We start from the raw sequence: 22,424 nt of genomic DNA, 5'->3' as shown, positions 1-22,424 counted from the left end.
CATTGAATCTATAAATTACCTTGGGCAGTATGGCCATTTTCATGATATTGATTCTTCCTATCCATGAGCATGGTATGTTCTTCCATTTGCTTGTGCCCTCTTCTATTTCACTGAGCAGTGGTTTGTAGTTCTCCTTGAAAGAATAAATTCTTAAAATCCACCTTCTGAGCCTAGATTCATATAGAGTTCATGGCAGGCCCTTCCATGTTTCCATTGATAGTCTTCCTTCCTGCCATTTCCCTTACCATCCTATATTCCATGTGTACACACTACTTTAGACTTCTTCAAAGTTCCCATTTCTCTTCTAGCCTTTTCACATGCTATTATTCTGCCCGGAATGCCATAAATCAATTCAATGTCATCTCTTAAAATAAGCATCCTCTGACACATCCAGGAACACCAAAATATGCAAAATATGTTCTCCTGTATGTACCCATTTCTTTGATTTTACTTTTATTGTAAGTCTGACTTGTAAGACTTAAATTGAGTCAGACCTGCAAGTCAACCTATTAACCTCTAAATCACTGGAAAGCAAATACTATGTTCTAACAGCCTTTGTTAACCTAGGAGCTAGTACAGTATTTAGCACAGGCTATGTTCACAAAAATAAATATTTGCTGGATACACGAATAACAGAGTGCTAGCCATGTATGTCTTAGTCTGTGCAGGTTTCCATAACAATACCATACTAGGTGGTATAAACAATATAAATTTATTTTCATATGCTTTTGGAAGCCGGAAGTCTAAGATCAGGGTGCCAGCATGGTCAGGTCCTGGTATGGGCTCTCTGCCTGGCTTTCAGACAGACACCTTTTTGCTGTGCATTCACGTGAATTTTCCTCAGTGCTTGTGTTGAAGGAGTGGAGAGAGAGAGAATGAATCTTTCTCTTCTAATAAGGTCCCCAATCCTATCAGAATCAGACCCCACCTATATGACCTCATTTAGCCTTAATTACTTCCTAAAAGTTCTATCTCCAAATACAGTCATACTGGGGGTTAGGGCTTCAACACAGGAATTTTGGGGAGACATAATTTAGTCCATAGCAATATACAACAGTATTTCTGTTATATTCATGTATAGCAGTAATCAATATATTAGAATATTATCAGTTCAGCCAGGCCCATTCCCTTCTATGTTGTCTCATTTTGGAACCGGTGTCTTTGTCCTTGCTCTTCAAGCTGAGATCCCAAGGTAAGAAAAATATGTTGATTTATCACTGGGCAATCCATAAATCCGCATCCATTTCCCCAATCCTCTTGATTTGCATAAGGAGCCTCTTGTCCCAGCCTGACACTGGTAGAAATAGAAATGTACCAATTAAATGATTGTTCTGCTTATCAAAATCCTCACTGGAATATGTTGGGCAGGAAGCAATTTTCTCCTCTCTTATTTTCATGAATACACATAGGATTGAAACACTGAAACCAAACACACATTAATCAGATTCTATAAACAAATGATGGTCATTCTGATTCTTTTTTTATTTTATAGCTTTAGAAAAAAACATGAATAAAGATGGATGACAAAGTCATATTTTAAAAGGTTTAACAGTTTAGAAAGAACGTATATATGTACTTTTCTTTTTGAAGGAGATGTTTTAGTTGTTCATTACTTCACAGATAATAACTTTGAAATGCTAATTTTCCCCAAGATAATTCAGCTGTTAAATCACCAGTGAATTTAATTCCATCCACTAATTTCAGCGTCTGTGTTCCTCCCCTGTCACTAGCTGCCTCAAAAAATCCAAAACTTAATTTTTATTTTGCTCTGCACTTTTCACATTATTTTGGCATATACTAACTTAACCCATCTGTTCACAACAGTCCTGTGAGCTGGGCATAAAGAAATCGAGGGTGAAACTTTTTTTAAGAGACTAACACAGGGAGGGCCCCAATTGAAAGAGTTTAATGCTGAGCATTATTAGTCATTCTGGGATTCACAGCACCCAATGCACACCATTGCTCATATGGCCCTGATGATTGGCAGGCCTGCCCCCTTTCCTAGCCTGTCCTGTCTAATGTCTATTCCTTTCTTCATTGCAGCTTTGGTGTCTAGTTCCTTGGGAAACTGAGCCCAACCACTGAGTTGCTTAAAGTTCCCCTCTCCAGACTTCTTTTGTATCTAATGAATGTCTTTAATTGGATGTAAAAAGCACCAACCATAAAAAAATGAAAATATAGGTTTTTTTTTTAGTTTTAAAAATTGATTAAAGTTTTATGTATATCTGAAGTACACGTGAGTGTTACATGCACAGAATGTGTCACGATAAAATCGGGATATTTGGGATATCCATCCCTTTGAGTGTTTATCATTTCTATGTGTTGGTAGCACGTCAAGTCCTCTCTTTTAGTTACTTTGAAATACACAAGATGTTGTTGCTAAGAATAGTCATTCTTTTCTGCTATCGAACATTAGAACTTATTTCTTCTAACTGTATGTTGTGTCCATTAATGAACTTCTCTTCATACCCCCTCCAACCTACCCAACCTTCGCAGTCTCTGTTATCTATCACCCTATTCTCTATGTCCATGGCATCGCTTTTTAGTTCCCGTATATGAGTGAGAACATGTGGTATTTGTGTTTCTGTGCCTGGCTTATCTCACTTAACATAATTCCCTCCAGTTCCATTCATGACGCTGCAAATGGCATGATTTTATTTTTTATGGCCAAATAATATTCCATTGTGTGTACATATACCACGTTTTCTTTAGTCCTTCATTTATTGATGGACACTTGGGTTGATTCCATATCTTTACTATTGTGAAGATACTTCAATAAACATGGAAGTGCACATATCTCTTTGAACACTGATTTATTATCCATTGGCCAAATACCCAGTAGAGAGATTGCTAAATCATATGGTAGTTTCATTTTTGTTATATCTATGGTTAACAAAGGACTCATATTCAGAATATATAAAAAGAATCTCTGCAAATTAATAAGAAAAAGACAAACAACTTCATAGAAAATGGCAAAAAAATTGATAGGCACTTCAAAAAAATATTCAAAAAGTCAAAGTACATGAAAACTCTCATTAATAATCAGAAAAAAGCAAACTAAGATCACAATGAGATGCAATTTCACATTCAAAAGAATGACTAAAACTTAAAACTTCTGACAACATAATTATGGTGAAGATATAAAATCCACTGGAAACTCTAGTCTTCTGTTGGGTTAATTAGCATTATTTTTCATGGTTAAACAATATAACCTCAATAATGCAGAAATGTCATTCCTAGATGTATAGCTAAATGAAATGAGTGCATCTCTACACAATAAGACGTGTGGAAGCATTTAAGTGATATGCAAGAGTAAAAAAAAAAACTGGGGAAAAGAAGCTTCTGTCAATGATAGGTTAAATAAATTGTGATATATATACATTGGAATTTTATACTATAAAACATTTTTTAAATTACAGCTATATACAACAACGTAAGTGAATCTCAATTAATACAACATTAAGCAAAAGATGTCAGACACTAAAATAATTGATGCCGTATAATTCCTTTTGCATAAAATTAAAAATCGGAGAAAACTAATCTGTGACGTATAGAGTCAGGAGAGCTTTTACATTTTGATAGGATATGAAAAGACTTCTATAGTGACAGAATATTTTGTTTCCCCACTTTTGTGATAGTTGTATCGGTTGCAATTACTTTGTGATGATTCATTAAGCTGAAATATGATTTGTGCATTTTCTTATATGCTGCATTTTGAAAACAAAATTTTAAGTATTTTGTATTGTTTGAGGCTAAAGGAATGTAAAGACACAATAAAAATACCTGCTACATCAGAAAAATTACAGAAAAGAGCTGGAAAGGAACCTTAGATATTCTGTAGTTTAATACCCTCATTTATCAAGCAGAAAATGTGACTTAGGAAGAGTCGCAGGAATTGGGTTTTTCTTGACCACCATATCTGTCAGTATCTCAAATAGTAAAAATTGTATTACACATTTATATGATCATTTGTTCCCTGAGAGCTCAAATGAGGTCATAAATTTTGTTTAGGAAAATAAGTTGTTAAAGCGTAACTGTAAGGACATGTGCTCCAGCCCCACTGTCCTAGACTACTGGGCAAACATCCATTCCCCTTTTGGGAAGTCCTTTCACCCTGTTCCTGAGACTAAGCTGACAGTGGACATGTAAACATGCAGAAAACAAAATAAAGAACGTACTGAAAGATTTAATTCATTTTAAAAGTGCACTAAAAATAACAGTTATTACTAGATAAGTTATATAACAATACAGAACAGAGAAAAACACTGGCAAATGAAAATATGAGGTTAGAATAAATTTGCTACGAAAAGGAAAGAACTCAGGTTAGTTCACAAAACAAATGCTTATGTGCTATATTTAACAGGTATGTCTAGAAGGAAGAGAAGCAGAAAAGTTTAAAAGAAAAGAATGGGCAACAAACTAGAAAAATGCAGGCCAAAAAAAGTAGAGACCTGTTATAAATAATAAGAAAGTTCAATTCAGAACAAAATGCATTAAATTTGATAAAATAGGTACCTTATTAAAATAAATTTATTATAAAATAAAAAATTCTTACACTATTTACTGAATATGTAAAAATATTTAATGAACCAAATTACATGGAATTCAAATTCATAAAGCAAAACCTAATGCGAATATCAGAAACAAAAAAAGAAATATAATAATACTTCTGTATTTTAGTTCACCTTTTCAGTACATATTAGGTAATATAGATAACGTGAGGATACAGAAGATTTAAGTTACAAAACTAACAATTTAAAGCTATTACTTCATGACTAACTTAATGCCCTCAAAGGAAAATAGAAAGTTTTCTTCGAAGGGTCTGTGAAAGATTTGCAAAAATTAATACATATTAAGATGCAAGAAAACCTTAATAAATTTCAAAAGGAATAAAGAATACAGAAAAGCCTTTGATGAGGCAAAACAGTTTTTAAATTTTTAAACTTTAATTAATAAAAACTTCCATTCTATTAAAAAAAGCTTTAAATAGTAAACTGTTTGAAATCATGTGTAAATCAAAAAGAAAATAAAAAGAAATGACTGGAAAATTATAATAATAAAAACATATAACAGAACTTTTGGGATTTAGCTACAACAATAGCCAAAGGAAAATTAATATGTAATTGTGTTACTCAAAAAGAAAGAATGTAAATAAATAAAAGCATCTATCTGAAAGTTAGATAAAGAACAACAAATTAGGCCAAGGCAATAAGTAAAAAGAAAAAATGTAAATGCACAAATTAATAAAATAGAAAATTACAAACTAGTGGGACTACCAAATTTAAAAACCTGTTTCTTTGTGGGGTAAATAGCAGTAAACCAGATAAAACATAACCAAATCCAATTAAGAAAATAAAAACAATGACTTTTTAATACACACTGTGAGTAACAAAGACACAAAATATTGTTTTGCTCAACACTATTCATAAAGATTTAGCTAAATGGAAAGGTAAACGATTTTCTAGAACAATTCATACCACCAAACTTTACTTCAGAAGGTACAGAAGATACGCACAGTCTAGTTACCATCGAAGAAACAGATATTTGTCGAAACAATCACTCTCCCGAGAGGACATTAAGACCAAATTGTTCCCAGATGGTTTAAACGATGCAAGAACAGATAACTAAAATATATTTAAAGTGTTTCAGAAGATAAAAAGAGAAGTACAGACTATAAAATATTTTTATAAAGAAAATGAATCTAAGAAAGGTGATAAATGTATGGGGGTACTTCCTTAACAAGAGAGAGAAAAAAAATTAAAAAACGTGAGTAGAAGGATGGTTACCAGAGTCTGGGAAGGGTACTGGAGGGATGATGGGGAGGGGAGGATGCTTAATGGGTACAAAAAACAATCATTAGAAGGAATGAATAAGACTTACTTTTTGATAGCACAACAGGGTGATTATAGTCAATAATAACTTAATTGTATATTTTTAAATAACTTAAAGAGTGTAATTGGATTGTTTGTAACTCAAAGAATAAATGCCTGAGGAGATGCACACCCTATTCTGCATGACATGCTTATTTCACATTGCATACCTGTATCAAAACATCTCATGTATCCCATAAATATATACATCTACTACATACCCACAAAAATTAAAAATAAAAAAATAAAAAGAAAACAAAATAAAATAGATGCATACCTCGAAAATATTGCGTGTTCAGGTCCAGACCACTGCAAGAAAGCAAGTTGTTACAATAAAGCAAGTGATAGGAATTTTTTGGTTTCCCACCACATATAAAAAGTTATATTTACACTATACTGTAGTCTATTATTTGTGCATTAGCATTACATCTTTAAAACATACATACTTTAGGCCAGACGTGGTGGTTCACACTGTAATCCCAGCACTTTGGGAGGCCGAGGTGGGCAGATCACTTGAACCCAGGAGTTCGAGACCAGCCTGGGAAACATGGTGAAACCTCATCTCTACCAAAAATACAAAAAAAAAAAAAAAGAAAGAAAAGAAAAATTAGTGAGGCGTGGTTGTAGTACACCCCTGTAGTCCCAGCTACTAGGGAGGCTGAGGTGGGAGAATTGCTTGAATCCAGGAGTTCAAGCCTTCAGTAAGCCAAGATTGCACCTCTGCACTCTAGCCTGAGGTAGAGCAAGACCCTGTCTCAAAAAAAAAAAAAAAGTTGTAGTTATTAACCTGCTGGAGGGTTTTGTCTCAATGTTGCTGGCTGCTGACTGATCAGGGTGTTGGTTGCTAACAAGTGCAGTAGCTATGGAAATTTCTTAAAATAAGACAACAATGAAGTTTGCTGCACGGATTGACTCTTTTTTCCACGAAAGATTTCTCTTTAGTATGTGATGCTATTTGATAGCATTTACCCACACTAGAATTTCTTTCAAAATTGGAATAGATCTTCTCATACCCTCTTGCTGCTTTATCAACTAAGTTTTGGGAATGTCCTAAGTCCTCTGTTGTCGTTATAACAATGTTCACAGCATCTTCACCAGGAGAAAATTCTATTTCAAGGAACACTTTCTTTCTTTCTTTCTTCATAAGAAGCAGCTTCTCATTGGTTGAAGTTTTATCATGACATTACAGCAACCCAGTCACATCTTCAGACACCACTTCTAACTGTAACTCTCTTGCTATTTCTACCACATCTACAGTTCCTTCTTCCACTGAAGTCTCGAGCCTTTCAAAGTCATCCATGTTTGGAACTGACTTCTTCCAAACTCCTGTTAATGTTGATATTTTGACTTTCTCCCATGAATCACAAATGTCCTTAATGGCATCTAGAATGATGAATTATTTTAAGTTTTCAATTTACTTTGCCCAGATCATCAGAGGAATCACTTCTATGGCTAGAGTTATGTGAAATGTATTCGTTTAATAATAAGACCTAAAGTCAAAATGACTCCTTGATCCATGGGCTGCAGAATGGATGTTGTGTTAGCAGCATGGGCATAAAAACAACATTAATCTCCTTGTGCATCTCCATCAGAGCTCTTGGGTGACTAGGTGCATTGTCAACGAGAAGTAATATTCTGAAAGGAATCTTTTTTCTGAGCCATAGGTCTCAAAAGTTGTCTCAAAGTATTCTTTAGTCCATGTTGTAAACAGAAGTGTGTTATTTAGGTTTTATTGTGTTATTTATAGAGCACAGGCAAAATAGTTTTTGCATAATTCTTAAGGGCCCTAAGATTCTCAGAATGGCAAATGAACACTGGCTTCAACTTAAAGTCACCAGCTGCATTAGCCCCTAAAATGAGAGTCAGCCTGACCTTTGAAACTTTGAAGCCTGGCATTGACTTCTTCTCTCTAGCTGTGAAAGTCCCAGATGATATTTTCTTCCAATATAAGGCCGTTTTATCTGCACAGAAAACCTGTTGTTTAGCGTGGTCGCCTTCATCAATGATCTTAGCTAGATCTTTTGGAAAACTTTCTGCAGCTTCTTCATCAGCCCTCACTGCCTCACTTTGCACTTTTACGTTATGGAGATGGCTTCTTTTATTAAACCTAATGAACCAACCTCTCCTATCTTCACACTTTTCTTCTGCAGCTTTCTCATCTCTCTCAGCCTTTGTAGAATGGAAGAGAGTCAGGGTCTTGCTCTGGACTAGGCTTTGGCTTAAAGGAATACTGTGACTAATTTCATTTTTCCAATCTGGACCCCTAAAACTTTCTCAACATGAGCAACAAGGTTGTTCCACTTTCTTATCATTTGTATGTTCACTGGAGTAGTACTTTTAATTTTTGTCAAGAACTTTTCCTTTGCATTCACAGCTTGGCTAACTGGCACAAGAGACCTTAGCTTTAGGCTTATCTTGACTTTCAACGTGTCTTTCTCAGTAAGTTTAGCATTTCTAGCTTTTGATTTAAAGTGAAGTGATATGTGACTCATTTTTTCATTTGAACACTCAGAGACAATTGTAGGGCTATTAATTGGCCTAATTTCATGACTGTTGTGTCTCAGGAAATAGGGAGGTCCAAGGAGAGGGAGGGATACAGGAGGACAGAAGAGAGCAGTCAGAACATACACAACATTTATAATTAAGTTCACCATCTTATATGGGCACAGTTCACAGCAGCCAAAACAATTACAAGAGTAACATCAAAGATCACTGTTTACAGATTACCATAATGACAATATAATATTGTCATATTAAAATATTCTAAGAATTGCAAAAATGTGACACAGAGAGACATGAAGTTGTCCCTTGCTGTTGGAAAAATGGTGCCAATACACTTGCTCCAGGCAGAGTTGCCATGAACTTTCAATCTGTAAAAAGCATAACATCTGTGGTGCACGATAAAACAAAGCACAATAAAATGAGATATTCCTGTAATCACAGATTTCAGCAAGTCTCTCTAAGAAAGACATAAAACCTAGAGGCCATTAATAAATGAATACATTTGACCACGTACGAGTTAAAAACCTCTGCATATAAAAATGTTCATAAAGTCATAAACATAAGACAAAGAGGAAAGAAAACACTTCCAAGATAACATAATCTGTTACCTATAAATGTAAAGAGTGTATCTAAATAAATAAGAATTCATTAGAAAAATAGGCAGAGAACAAGGACAGAAATTTCACAGAAAAATACATTTTGCTTTTAAACACATGAAAACACACTTACTATTTGTCATAATTTTTTTTTTTTCTTTTGAGACAGAATCTTGCTCTGTTGCCCAGGCTGGATTGCAGTGGCGCGATCTTGGCTCACCGCAACTTCTGCCTCCCAGGTTCAAGCGATTCTCTTGCCTCAGCCTTCTGACTAGCTGGGATTCGGGCGTGTGCTATCACGCCCAGGTAATATTCTTGTATTTTTAGTAGAGATGGGGTTTCACCATGTTGGTCAGGCTGGTCTCAAACTCCTAACCTCGTGATCCGCCCACCTCAGTCTACCAAAGTGCTAGGGATTACAGGTGTGTGAGCCACCGTGCCTGGCCTATTTGTCATAATTTTTAACACGCAATTTAAAACTGTAATGGGCTTTCCACTTATATTTATCTTACTGACAGAGATTATAAAGTTGGTATGGGGGAGTTATTAGTAAGAAAGTAAATCAGTATAATCTCTTTGAAAGGTAATATGGAAATGTCTACTAAAATTAGTAGTTCTTAAGCCAACCAATCCAGCAATTCCATTTCAAGAGATTTACCCTACAGATACATGCACGAGGAAATAAGTAGAAAGTGTTTATTTCAGTGTTGCTGGTATTAGCTAAGTCTATAAGCAACCTAAGTGTTCCTCAATGAAGCAATTTACTGATTTAATTTACTGAATCAGAGAAACCATATTCTGTTTGTACTGACAGGAAACGTTCTCAAAGTGACATTGCTAAGAAAAAGAAAGATGCAAAACTGTGCATAGCATGCATGTATAAGACGTATCAAATGCATGTGTGCATCTGTCACATTTCAGAAAGACGCCAGACCCTGGTAACAGGAGTTGACCCCAGGGGGATCTGGGGAACTAAAAGTCTGTGTTGGCAGAAGATTTAACTTTCACTGTGGACCCTTTTTAATTTTCTCATATGCACGTGTTAATATTTTTATTAAAATCCTTAAAAACTAAACAGGGTGATAAAACGCAAGTCAGGTTCACCGTGGCCTCTAGACAAATAATAACAATGACAGCAGTAATAATGAAAGCTTAATAGCAAGTGCTATGCTATTTGTCAGGGCCTCTGCTAAGCACTTTATATGCATGGTCTCCTTTAGTCTTCATCAGAACCCGAGGAAATGAATACTGATACTGTTCGCATTTTACATACGAGAAATGTGAAGAATAGAATCTGGATTATAAAAGAAGACTGCCTGCCTCCAATGAATGAGCTGGGGGCACCTCAGCCTGCTGGAAACATAACAAGCAGCCATCATCTCCCTGTGCAGAGAACAAGATGTTATCCTAGCAAGTTGATTCTGTTCAAGGGAACAAAGTTTCGCAGAATGCCTGTCTCAAAGGCGGAAACCTGGGGTAGAACGTTTACTAACCTTAAAGTCAAAACTCCTGTCTTACCTGCTGTTGTCAAATCTTAACTGTTGTCTAAAAGCCTTGGACATATGTAAAATGGGGATAATGTTTTCTGTTTTACACATGAAGTATTCATCCCATATATAAGAAAGCTTAAAAACAAATGAACTATACAGAACTCTCATACAGGGCCATACTTGGTCAGCCAAGGGCTCCAGGATAGAGACCATGAGTCACTCATTCCGTAGTGACCAGGATATTTGGAAGCAATGCAAAAACTTGACAACTGCCAAGATAGAGAGGAGTTCCTCTTATATGATAATAGCCCTTCTTTCCAATTCAAACACAATGATTCCCTATGTAAAAGGTAAACCCTAAGTCTTGGCAGCTCTCATGAATTGCAAAGGAAAACATGGTATTACCACACACCCAAGTCCAACACTGAAAAATATTCCATTGCTTTTCCAAATCAATACTGATTGAGACCCAGTGTATATGCCAAATGAGGTTTAGTAGTAAAAATATGACTTAAATTCCTCCACTAGACTGCAATTTCCTGGAGAACATGCATGGACTTCTGTACCACTAAATTTATAGTATAGCACAAGCATTTGTTCAAGACTCAGTGGGAGGGTGAATGGATGGATGGATGGATGACCACAGAATTTTACAAAAATAGGTAATTGCTTAACTTGTAACATAAAATGTAATCCTTTTTATAGAAGGCCATATGATAGAAGACAAAAGGTATAGAATTTGGAGCTCAGAAGATTGGGGTAAAAATTCAGGTTCTTCTTCTTACTAGTACTATTACTCTCAACAATTTACATATTCTCCATGAATTACCGTCTCTTAATCTCTAAAATGAAAAATATTAACACACTGTAGTTATATCTTATGAAGTAGTTTCTGAAGTATGTGCATAAGACAAAACCAAAACTATCCTTGAAAACATCTGAAGTCATTAACAGAATATTATATACATAGCTTTGTGATACTACATAATTTCTCCATACAAAGCCAGTTTTTCCTTCAGTAATAAACAGGTTGCTATTGCTTTGATTGAGTGCCAAAAATAGTTCATAATTTGGATCTATTTATTATTAAAAATGTTTTTTTGCTTATTTCTTCTGCTGAGTATATGTAAATGAATTACAATAAGGTATAAGGTATAACTCCTGTATATGTGATTTCTGTTTTAATATAACAGCTTCATTGAGATAGAAGTAACATATGATAAAATTCACCCTTTTAAATTGTAAATTCCGTGATTTTTAGTATCTTCACTAAATTGTGCAACAATCATCACTAAATAATTTTAGAACATTTTCAAATTTCTTTTTTAACGCTGAATGCTGTTCCATTGCATGGATAGACCACAGTTTAGTTAGCCATTCATCAATTGATGGACATTTGGATTATATTCACTTTTTGGCTATTATGAATAATACTTCTATGACTATTCATGCAAAAGTGTCTGTGTGGACATACATTTTCAATCTTTTAGAGGAACTACTGAACTCTTTTCCAAAGTTGCTTCACCATTTTACATTTTCACCAACTATGTATGAGAGTTACAATTTCCCTACATCCTTGCCAATACATGTTATTGTCTGACTTTTTTATTCTAGCCCTCCAAGTGGATGCAAAATGGAAAGTAGTATACATATGCTCTCTGATATCTATGTGTTTTCTCACAGCATTATTATTGAGTATATGAAAGCATATTTTAACCAGAGTAGAGCTACAAAAATATTTGTATTATTATTGTTGTTATAATTATGAATAAGTAATATGCTATGCAAGGTTATTCATCTTAAAAACAAAGAAATATAAGAAAAAAAAAGAAACCATCTCTGATTAAGGGAAAGAAAGGAATTTGTTGGAAGAATGTTTGAGGGCCCATAGACTCAAAAGGAAGGATGGAGAATGTGACTCAGAAGACAGGCAGAGCCCATGACAGCCTGAGAAATTAGCCCAGGCCAAAAGATCATGAAGCAAGACAGTGGTGGGAGAGCTGCAGCCACCGCCCCATCCAGGTGAATCTGGTACACTAGCCCTTATCACTCTGCCACATACTTTGCCACTTCTGTAGGAATAAACTTTAAGTTTCTCCTACCTCTTATGTCACTTACCCCAGAACAAAAGTTCTGAAAGGCAACATTCAATTGGTCAGTCTTTGTTGGTCCACTGGGAGCAGGAAGAGGAATTATCCCCCTTGCTTTAGCTTTCTTGGACAAATCAAAGCCAAAATTCCCGTTACAGATAACATACATAGAAGAACATAGTATGGTGCCAGGCACACCATAATAATGTGTAAATATATTTCTGTTCCTCCTCCTTTCCTATAATGAATGTATCTCTTGAGAAAAGGGAAGGGCTGTGCTCACTAACTACTGATGATCCTAGTTCTGGTCCATACTATTCAAAAGCCTTGATGGGATCCAAAAGGCTCCTTTATGCACCTGGAGAGCTTAGATAATTCCCAGGGGCAGGATCAGCTCCTGTTTGATTTAAATTAGTGTTTCTTAATCCTGCCACATACTAGAATCACCCATGGAGCTTCTTAAAATATTAATGTCTGGGTCCTACAGTGAAAAATTCTAATGTAATTGGTCTAGTGTGAAATCCATTATTAACAGAGTTTTGGAACCTTCTCCAGGTGACTCCAGTGCATGGTCAGGTTTGGGAACCACAGGTCTGGAGAAAATGATTAAATTTAATCTTTCTGGATTTGCTTTTTTCTTTTTCTTTTTTTGAATCTCCTGCCTCTCAATTAATATAAACGGGCATTGTAGATGCACCTGCAGTACAAGAGAACTTGTCAAAAACCTCTGGAGAGGAGTTAACCATGCAACAATGAGGGAAACACATTCAGATAGAAAAATTATCTCAAAAATTCGTACAGCACTAAACAGACTCCCAACTTAGACGAAGAGAAACAGGTTTTTAAACTTCCTAGTGAACATTGCACTTAGCTAGCTGTCAAATATACAAACAGACTAATTTTTCATTCTAATTATTTTGGGATGTTTTTCCTGGGTAACATGATATGTGGCTAGAATTCCTAATTCTGTGTATTCATTAATTGATGCTTACTTAGGCTGATAAAGATCCTCCAAGCCTCAGTCCACAACAGCGGCTGAACTCCTAATGAAACATGTCAGTGCAATTTTGCCTCACAAACTTAGCCCTGAGGTATCCAACCATATATATATACATATAAAATTGGATATATATATAATTGGATATATAGCTATATATTTATCTAATCATGATATATACACACATATGTATATGTATATCCAATCATGAAATATGGAGATATATATCTGATCATATACATGGATATATATGTGTATATATGATATATATATCAGACACATATATATGAATGTGTGCATATATGTGTATATGTGTATGTACATATTTTTAATTAATAAATAAAAATTATATATATTGGCCAGGCACGGTGGCTCAAGCCTGTAATCTCAGCACTTTGGGAGGCCGAGACAGGCGGATCACAAGGTCAGGAGATCGAGACCATCCTGGCTAACATGGTGAAACCCCGTCTCTACTAAAAAACACAAAAAACTAGCCAGGCGAGGTGGCGGGCGCCTGTAGTCCCAGCTACTCAAGAGGCTGAGACAGGAGAACGGCGTGAACCCGGGGGTGCGGAGCTTGCAGTGAGCTGAGATCCGGCCACCGCAGTTCAGCCTGGGCGACAGAGCAAGACTCTATCTCAAAGAAAAAAAAAAAATTCACATCTATTTAAAGTATAAAACATGATTTGATATACACATACATTGTGTAATGATTATTACAATCAAACTAATTAACACATCCGTCACCACTCAGATCCCCAGAACTTGCTGGTCTTGTAACTGAAAGTCTGTAACCTCATCAGTATCTTGCCATTTCTCCTGCATCCTCAGACCCTAGCAACCATCATTGTAATCTGTTTCTATAAATTCAACTTTATTAGATTCCACATGTAAATGACAAATATAGTATTTGTCTTCCTGTGCCTGGCTTATTTCGCTTAGCACAATGTTTTCCAGGTTCATCCATGTTGTTACAAATGACAGAATTCCTTTCATTTCTGTGGCTGATTAATATTTCATTGTGTGTGTGAGAAGGTGTGTGTACATATGTGTGTGTACACACTTTGGTTGTTTCCATATCGTGGCCATTGTGGATAATGCTGTAATGAACATGGGGATGTAGTTATCTCTTCAAGGTACTGATTTCATTTCCTTTGGATATATACCCAGAAGTAGGATTCCTGGATCATGAGGTAGTTCCACTTTTTTAAAGGAATCATATATTTTTTCTTTTGTAGTGGCTATACTAATTTACATCCCCAACAATAGTATTCAAGCTTGGGTTCTCCACACCCAGGCCAACACTTGTATCTCTTGTCTTTTTGATAACAGCCATCCTAACAGGTGTGAGGTAATATCTTACCATGGTTTTGATTTGCATTTATCTGATGATTGTGATGTTGAGCACTTTTTCATATACTCATTGGCCATTTGTATGTCTTCTTTAGAGAAATGTCTATTCAAGTCCTTTGTACATTATTTGGTTTATGGTATTGAGTTGTGCAGATTCTTTGTAAATTTTGGACATTCACCTTTAATCAACACATGGCTTGCAAATATTTTCTCTTATTTCATAGGTTGCCTTTTCATTTTGTTGAAGTTTTTTCTTGGCTGTGAAGAAGAAGTGCTTGGTCTGATGTAGTCCCACTTGTTCATTTTTGCTTTTGTTGCCTGTACTTTTAGGATCATATTAAAAAAATTTATTGCTAAGACCAATGTCAAAAAGCTTTTTCTCTCCAGTTTTCTTCTAGGAGTGTTACGGTTTCAGATTTAAGTCTTTAATTAGTTTAGTGTTCATTTTTTGTGTATAGTGTAAGATAAAGGTTTTATTTCTTTATTTTTTTTTTTTCACACGTGGACATCCAGTTTTCCCAGCATCATTTATTGAAGAGATTGTGTTTTTCCCATTGTGTATTTTTGGAAACTTTGTCAAGGATCAGTTAACCATAAATGGGTGAATTTATTTCTGGGCTCTTTATTCTGTTTCGTTGGTCTATGTGTCTCCTTTAATGCCAATACCATACTGTTTTGATTACTGTAGCTTTGTAATATGTTTTCAAATTAGGACCCTCCAGACTTTTTCGTTTTTCTTGAGATTGCTTAGGATATTTGAGTATTCTTGTGTTTTCCTATAAATATTAGGATTTTTAAAAAATTATAAGAAATGCCATTGGAATTCTGATAGTGATTGCAAGTTACAAAATCAACATACAAAAATAATTTGTGTTTCTATACATTAACAGTGAACAACACAAAAAGTAAATTAAGAAAACAATCCCATTTACAATAACATCAAAAAATAAAATACTTAGAAATAAATTTTAGAAAGTGGATGAAAACAATAAGACATCGATAGAAGAAATCAAAGAAGACACAAATACATGGAAAGACATCCTTTGTTCATGGATTGGAAGAATTAATATCATTAAAATGTACATACTACCCAAAGCAATCTACAGATTCAATGCAATTTCATCAACACTCCAATGACACTTTTCACGTAAACAGAAAGAACCTTCCTGAGCTATCCAATTTTGAATAAATTCATATTCCTACCACCTTTAAGGAAAAAGTGAAAGGAGCTGGCTAAGCTAGAAGGAGAACAAATGGTTATAAAAAGAGTTTCATCCTGTACATTTCAGGTATCTGGCAGCTGAAGCAGAAGCAATGTTAGTCAAGGAAAACCAAAGATCCAATGTCAGACAAGCAAGGAGTGTATCAGTCTAGAGGGTAGAGGCATAATTAAAATTGAAAGATGAAAGTAATACTCTGTAGTGAAATAGAAATTGTGTGGTGAGCACCTGTGTTTTGCACCTGTCGTTTGAGGCTGCATAGCTCTATAGCTTTGCTTTTGTTTTTACTTTTTTTGCTTTGTTTATTTGTTTTCTAGCTGTGTCCTAATTTTCTTTTGAGAAATTATCTCCCCATTGCATACCATTTTAGTGGAACAATCTTATCAAGATGCCTGCCTTCCCTTGGCCAAAGAGTGGACAGATGACGCCAAAATAAGCCAATCTGACATTCTTGCCTGGGGATCTGAATATTAAGCACAGAGAAGAGGACAGAATGTGGCTGAAAATGATTCATATTGCCTATCACTTTCTGCTCCAATCATCAGGGTGGACCCAGATCCTTTCTCAGAAGACTGGCTGTTCAGCTTTCCTTGTGATTCTGTTAGATACCTTCCATTCTTCCAACAAATTTGCATTTTGCTTAAAAATAGCCAGTTGGTTTTACTACTTGAAGCAAACAAAGGAGACCCCAAAGCATTATATTACTGGGATATGATAGAATATGCTACAGTAATAGACAATCTTTCAAGATCACTGGCTTAAGCCAGCAATATTATTTTTCTATACAAACTCTATGGTGGATCCAGTTGACTCTTCAGGGAAGTTGTTCTTCAGCTAGTTACCTAGCCCCTCACCCCCTGTTACTTTGATCTTATGACAAAAAGGCAGATATTCCTTGATTTCTGTAGCTTTCCTACTAATCTTTCAACAATAGTTACTGCTCGACTAACTATTTGGTTCTCCCCACATTTTCTCATTCAATTTCAAATAAAAAACTGATTAGCCTAGCAAATCTCCATTGCCCTTCTTTAGATTCCAAGTGATAAGTCATCCAGACTGATTGTCCTTGAGTAAAATACTCAGTCCTGCTCCAATCAGTGGTTGCCCCTCAACCAAACATGAGCCTGGGATCACCTCCCCTAGTGGAGCCCACAAGCAGGGCACCATATGTGAGCTACTCCTGCTGGACTTACAAGAATTTAAAAAGCATCGGTTGGAAACCAATGCTGGGAGAGCTTTGGGCAGAAATATGAACTAAATTCCTATCAGCAGAGTGACCTTGAAACATCATGTTACTTTTGGGACCCCCTGATTCTTCCTCTGTAAAATGGGTTAGCCAGCAGTGTTTTCACAATTTGGGAAAATTTATAAGGATTGAGCATAGAATTTCATGAGTGTTCAGACGGTGTCTATTATGACATTTTGTAGTGAGGCCAAGTTATATAATAATGTAAAATAAAATCTTGAAGGCAAATAGATAAAAATCCCAGTTTCACTAAATTATGAGTTCTTAGGCTTATTGTCAGACCATTCAATCATGGTTTGTAAAATGATATTAACTGTTCCTGTTAGATAACTTTGTTTTATCAACTAAATAAGGTAATGTAGGCAAATTGCCTGTGATACCATAGCACCTGTGATAAACTGTAGCTTAACAAATAAGATTGGGTGATGTATCCTTGGTCACAGAGTAGCAAAACTAATTCAAACAAATATCCGGTCCTACAGTAAGAACATAATAGGCATTAAAAAGGGTCAATTAAGTTTAATCTATTTCCAACGTTACTGCCTTGATTATATCTGTGTTTTAAGTTTATTCTGGCTCAAGTAACACCTTTTAATTCCCCACAGGTGGGTAGTGCTTCATGTTTTACAAAATCGTCTCTCATAACATATATCACTTCATGTCTGTGAAAGGAGCTAAAAAGAAAGGGTTCAACCACAGTTGCCTCATCCATAAAAAGGGATAATAACACTAACCTTCACAAAATTGCTCTGAGCATCAAAGGATACCATGCCTCTATAGTGCTTATCACAGTGTCTGGTAAAGTGTAGGCATTGAATATGTAATGGCTTCATCTCCTCCCTTCTGCCAGCTTTATCCTAAATATTATAATTCATTCATTCATGCAGGCATGCATTCATTTATTCAGCAAACAATTATTGATGTTCCAGGCTCTGTGCTAGGTGCTGAAAATATCAATATGAATACAATATAATATTTTCAGCTCACCCTTTTTTGTATCTGCTGCATTTATTTATTAATGCTTCTGGGATTTTCCCCTTGTATTTTAAAGTAGTCTTTTCCCCATACTACACCATCTACCCAGTTTGAAAAGATTCCTTTTTGCTTCACTCCGTGTCTCCTTTGGCACACTCTGCCTGTCCTGTCGACGCTGACACCCATTAGCACAGCCACTGGAGAAAGGTGTAAGTTCCTGCTCAACAGACTGGACACTAACCCCCATCTAGCAAATAGAGTCTCATCGATTCTCCCAAGTCTGAAGAAAATTATTGCTCAAGACTGAAAAAGAGAGCCGCTTCATTTAGTTGACAAATAGCTTGACTGCCTGCCTCCCAGGGCTAGAGGACTGGAGAATTTGTAGTAATTACTTATAAAGGCGGACTTAAACAAAATTTATTATTCTGCCTTAATAAGCTTGCAAATCAGAATCCTCCAGTCTTCCTCCTCCAATTTCTATAACGGGAAGTACATCCCTTTTAAAAAGTACAACAAGTTACTGTCCTCAAAGCGTATTTACACATTAATATACAATTATGCAACTCTCACAACAATCTTTTGGATAATACAGAATTGGTGATTTCATCTCTATTTTCAGGTGAACAAACTGAGTTACAGGTAGATTCAGTGGCTCTCAAGCTTCCCATCAGCAGAGCTCCTTACAGCCTAAGATAATATGCTTTGCAAAATTTTTGTCACAGTTCAGAACACAAAATGTATCTACAGTATAACCCAAACTATGAAAACAAGTGTGAATGTTCATAGAATAAAATGACAAATATAAAAAGAAACAAACATGGGAACATAGTTTGTCTCTGCAAGATAAAACTATAATAGCTTTTTTCATGTTTTTTAATTTTTCTATAATGCATATGTACATATTACTTTAATAAAGACAAAAGTTAACTCATATTCTTTTCCAAAGAGTTATCACCTTGCAATCAAATGAAATAATAATTTACATATTCCTTTTATTCATTCAAGGCAAAAAGAGGAATTAAGGCAATTAAAAACAACAAGAAGTAATGGAGATGTTTCCAATCTACTAAGAAAATCAGACTTTCTGAGAACAAGTCAGCAAATTTTCACAAAAGAACATAAACAACCCTCAGACCAAGACATAGACAAGGCCAATCCATGATTATGTATGGAACAAGACTTAGGCAATGCCACTCTGCAAACACAAAAATGACTGAGCATCCTCTCTTCTGAATGATGTCCCATTACTCTGAGTGGTTACTGCATCTTAGCATGACCATTCCCACGTGCTTTAATTTTCCTGCTTCCTAGATGCAATGGACCTGAATTGTGTTCCCTGAAAATTCATATGTGAAGCCCCAATCTCCAATGGGATGTTATCTGGAGATGGGACTTTTGGGAGGTAATTTGGTTTAAAGAAGATCGTGAAGGTGGGGTCCTTATGATATGATTAGCTCCCTTATACAAAGACACCAGAGAGCTTGCTCACTCTCTGATTTTCTGCCATGTGAGGACACAGGAAGAAGGCAGCCATGCACAAGCCAGGAAGAGAGCCCTCACCAGAATCTAGCCATACTCACATCCTGATCTCAGACTTCTAGCCTCCGGAATGGCAATAAAATAATTTCTATTGTTTAAGCCACCCAGTATATGGTATTTTGTTATGGCAGCTTGAGCCAAAACACCAAATAAAAATTATTAATATATTCACTCACCAAATTGAGAACATTACACTTATGTTAAATGTCAAAGTTCTCCAAAGTGAGTCACTGTGATATCAAATTGCTCTTGGTAAAATTATGGCATTTAGAAAGACATGTACATGGATAAAACTTGTAATGCAAAAACGTGAAAAAACACAGGGTTTGGCCTGGAGGGAACTTAGATTTAGGGCTCATGATAAATGCAAAAATGCTAACTTATGTCTCTGGAATCTGGACGTAGACTAGCTTTGACCAACTGCTGGTCCAGGAACCCAAAAGTCCAGGCAGATCGACTTTCTCCTTAAAAAGTCACTCAACATAGGCAGGGCGTGGTGGCTCACACCTGTAATCCTAGCCCTTTGGGAGGTTGAGGTGGGCAGATCACAAGGTCAAGAGATCGAGGCCACCATGGTGAAACCCCGTCTCTACTAAAAATACTAAAAATTAGCCAGGCATGGTGGTGGGCACCTGTAGTCCCAGCTACTTGGGAGGCTGAGGCAGAAGAATCACTTGAACCTGGGAGGCGGAGGTTGCAGTGAGCTGATATTGCACCACTGCACTCCAGCCTGGTGACAGAGTGAGACTCCATCTCAAAAAAAAAAAAAAAAAAAAAAATCACTCAACGTATACCCACACACCCTATAAGAATCCCCTCCCAATTTTTCTTTGCTGAGATTCTCCCAGAGTTCCCCTAGAGTGCCAAAAAAAAAAATCTAACTTTTTTTAAGCTTCAATTGTGTTCCTATTGGCCATTCATTGGTCAGAGCACATCAACTATCCTAGAGGTCCTACTAAGATTCCAGCAAGAAGCCTACCACCGCAAAACAGGACCTTGAAAACACTGTGCTTATATTAGACCCCTTGAGACTCCACCTGCTCAAGGCAATTTTGCCTACTACAGCAAAGTAAGTCTCATAATGAAGCTAAGTTTCATTATTGCTTGAAATCTGGAGTGTTATTTATATTTGTTTTCTTAGACTTTTGATTTCCCATCAAATTTTATTGTTCTTTTGCAAAATTTAGCTTTTAACACCATCATCTATTGTCTTTCTGTTTGTCCAATATCTTGAGCACTTTTCATCTTTAAGAGAAAGTCTATGGAGAAAAGGTAGACATAGATCCTATATAAATCTATCCTCAAGCTGGCCCCAAAAGCTGATGAGTTCCAATGTTCTCATCAAACTGACAACCTTTGGATAAACTTTGCTTTGGATCACCTTATCAAAGTCCTATAAAGACCTTCCTCACAATTGTCTTTGTTTTTCTGTTTGATTAGAGCTGCTGTGTCCAAGTCAGTCTGTCTGGACTTTTGGGTTCCTGGGCCAGCAGCTGGTCAAAGCTGGTCTATGTTCAGATTCCAGAGACATAAGTTAGCATTTTTACATTTATCATGAGCCCTAAATCTAAGCTCCCTCCAGGCCAAACCCAGTGTTTTTTCATGTTTTTGCATTACAAGTATTATCCTTGCACATGTCTTTCTAAATGCCATAATTTCACCAATAGTTATCTGATATCACAGTGACTCACTTTGGAGAACTTTGACATTTAAACAACATTGATCACTTGTGAAAAGTCTTAAATAAAAAGAAAATAAAATCTTGGATATCCTAGGGTTTGTATTCTTCAAATATTATGGGGAAGTTCCCACAAATTTTGGATTTTAAGATTGCCTTCCTGAAAGACTTTCCAAAACCCAGGATGGAGAACAAAAAAGTTGATTAAGAATTTAAACTTGCATTTGAAGCCTCATTGGCTACTATGGTTTGAATGTTTGTTGCCTCAAAGACTCAAATCAAAATTCAGTTGTCACTGGAAAGGTATTAAGAGGTGGGACTTTAGCAGGTAATTAGGCTCCACCTTTATGGGGCAGGTTTAATGCATTTAGAAAGGGGCTTTCAGAGTTGGGTTTTCTCCCTTTGCTCTTCCATTTTTCTGTCATTTGAGAAATAATGTTTCTCCTCCCTGGAGAATGCTTAATTCAAGGCACCATCTGGGAAGCAGAGACCAGGCCCTTGACAGACACCAACCTGCTGATGCCTTGATTTCAGACTTCCCAGCCTCTAGAACTGTGAGAAACAAATTTCTGTTCTTTGTAAATTACCCAGTCTCAGGTATTCTGTTATGGGAGCACAAAATAGGCCAAGATACTGACTTCTACCTTGGTTGGAAAGGTTTGATTGGCAGGACCTTGAAAATAAATTACAGGTTAGTAAACCCTCAAGAAGCATTGACATCCTGCCCCCACTTAGACAAAGACATTTGTCAGTATTTTAAACAAAAGAGTCACAGCTGAATTCTACCAGAGGTACAAGGAGGAGTTGGTACCATTCCTTCTGAAACTATTCCAATCAATAGAAAAAGAGGGAATCCTCCCTAACTCAT

This window comes from Mandrillus leucophaeus, unplaced genomic scaffold, assembly GCF_000951045.1.
Source record: "Mandrillus leucophaeus isolate KB7577 unplaced genomic scaffold, Mleu.le_1.0 Scaffold173, whole genome shotgun sequence".
Taxonomy (NCBI): domain Eukaryota; kingdom Metazoa; phylum Chordata; class Mammalia; order Primates; family Cercopithecidae; genus Mandrillus; species Mandrillus leucophaeus.
Note: the sequence above shows the minus strand (reverse complement) of the source record.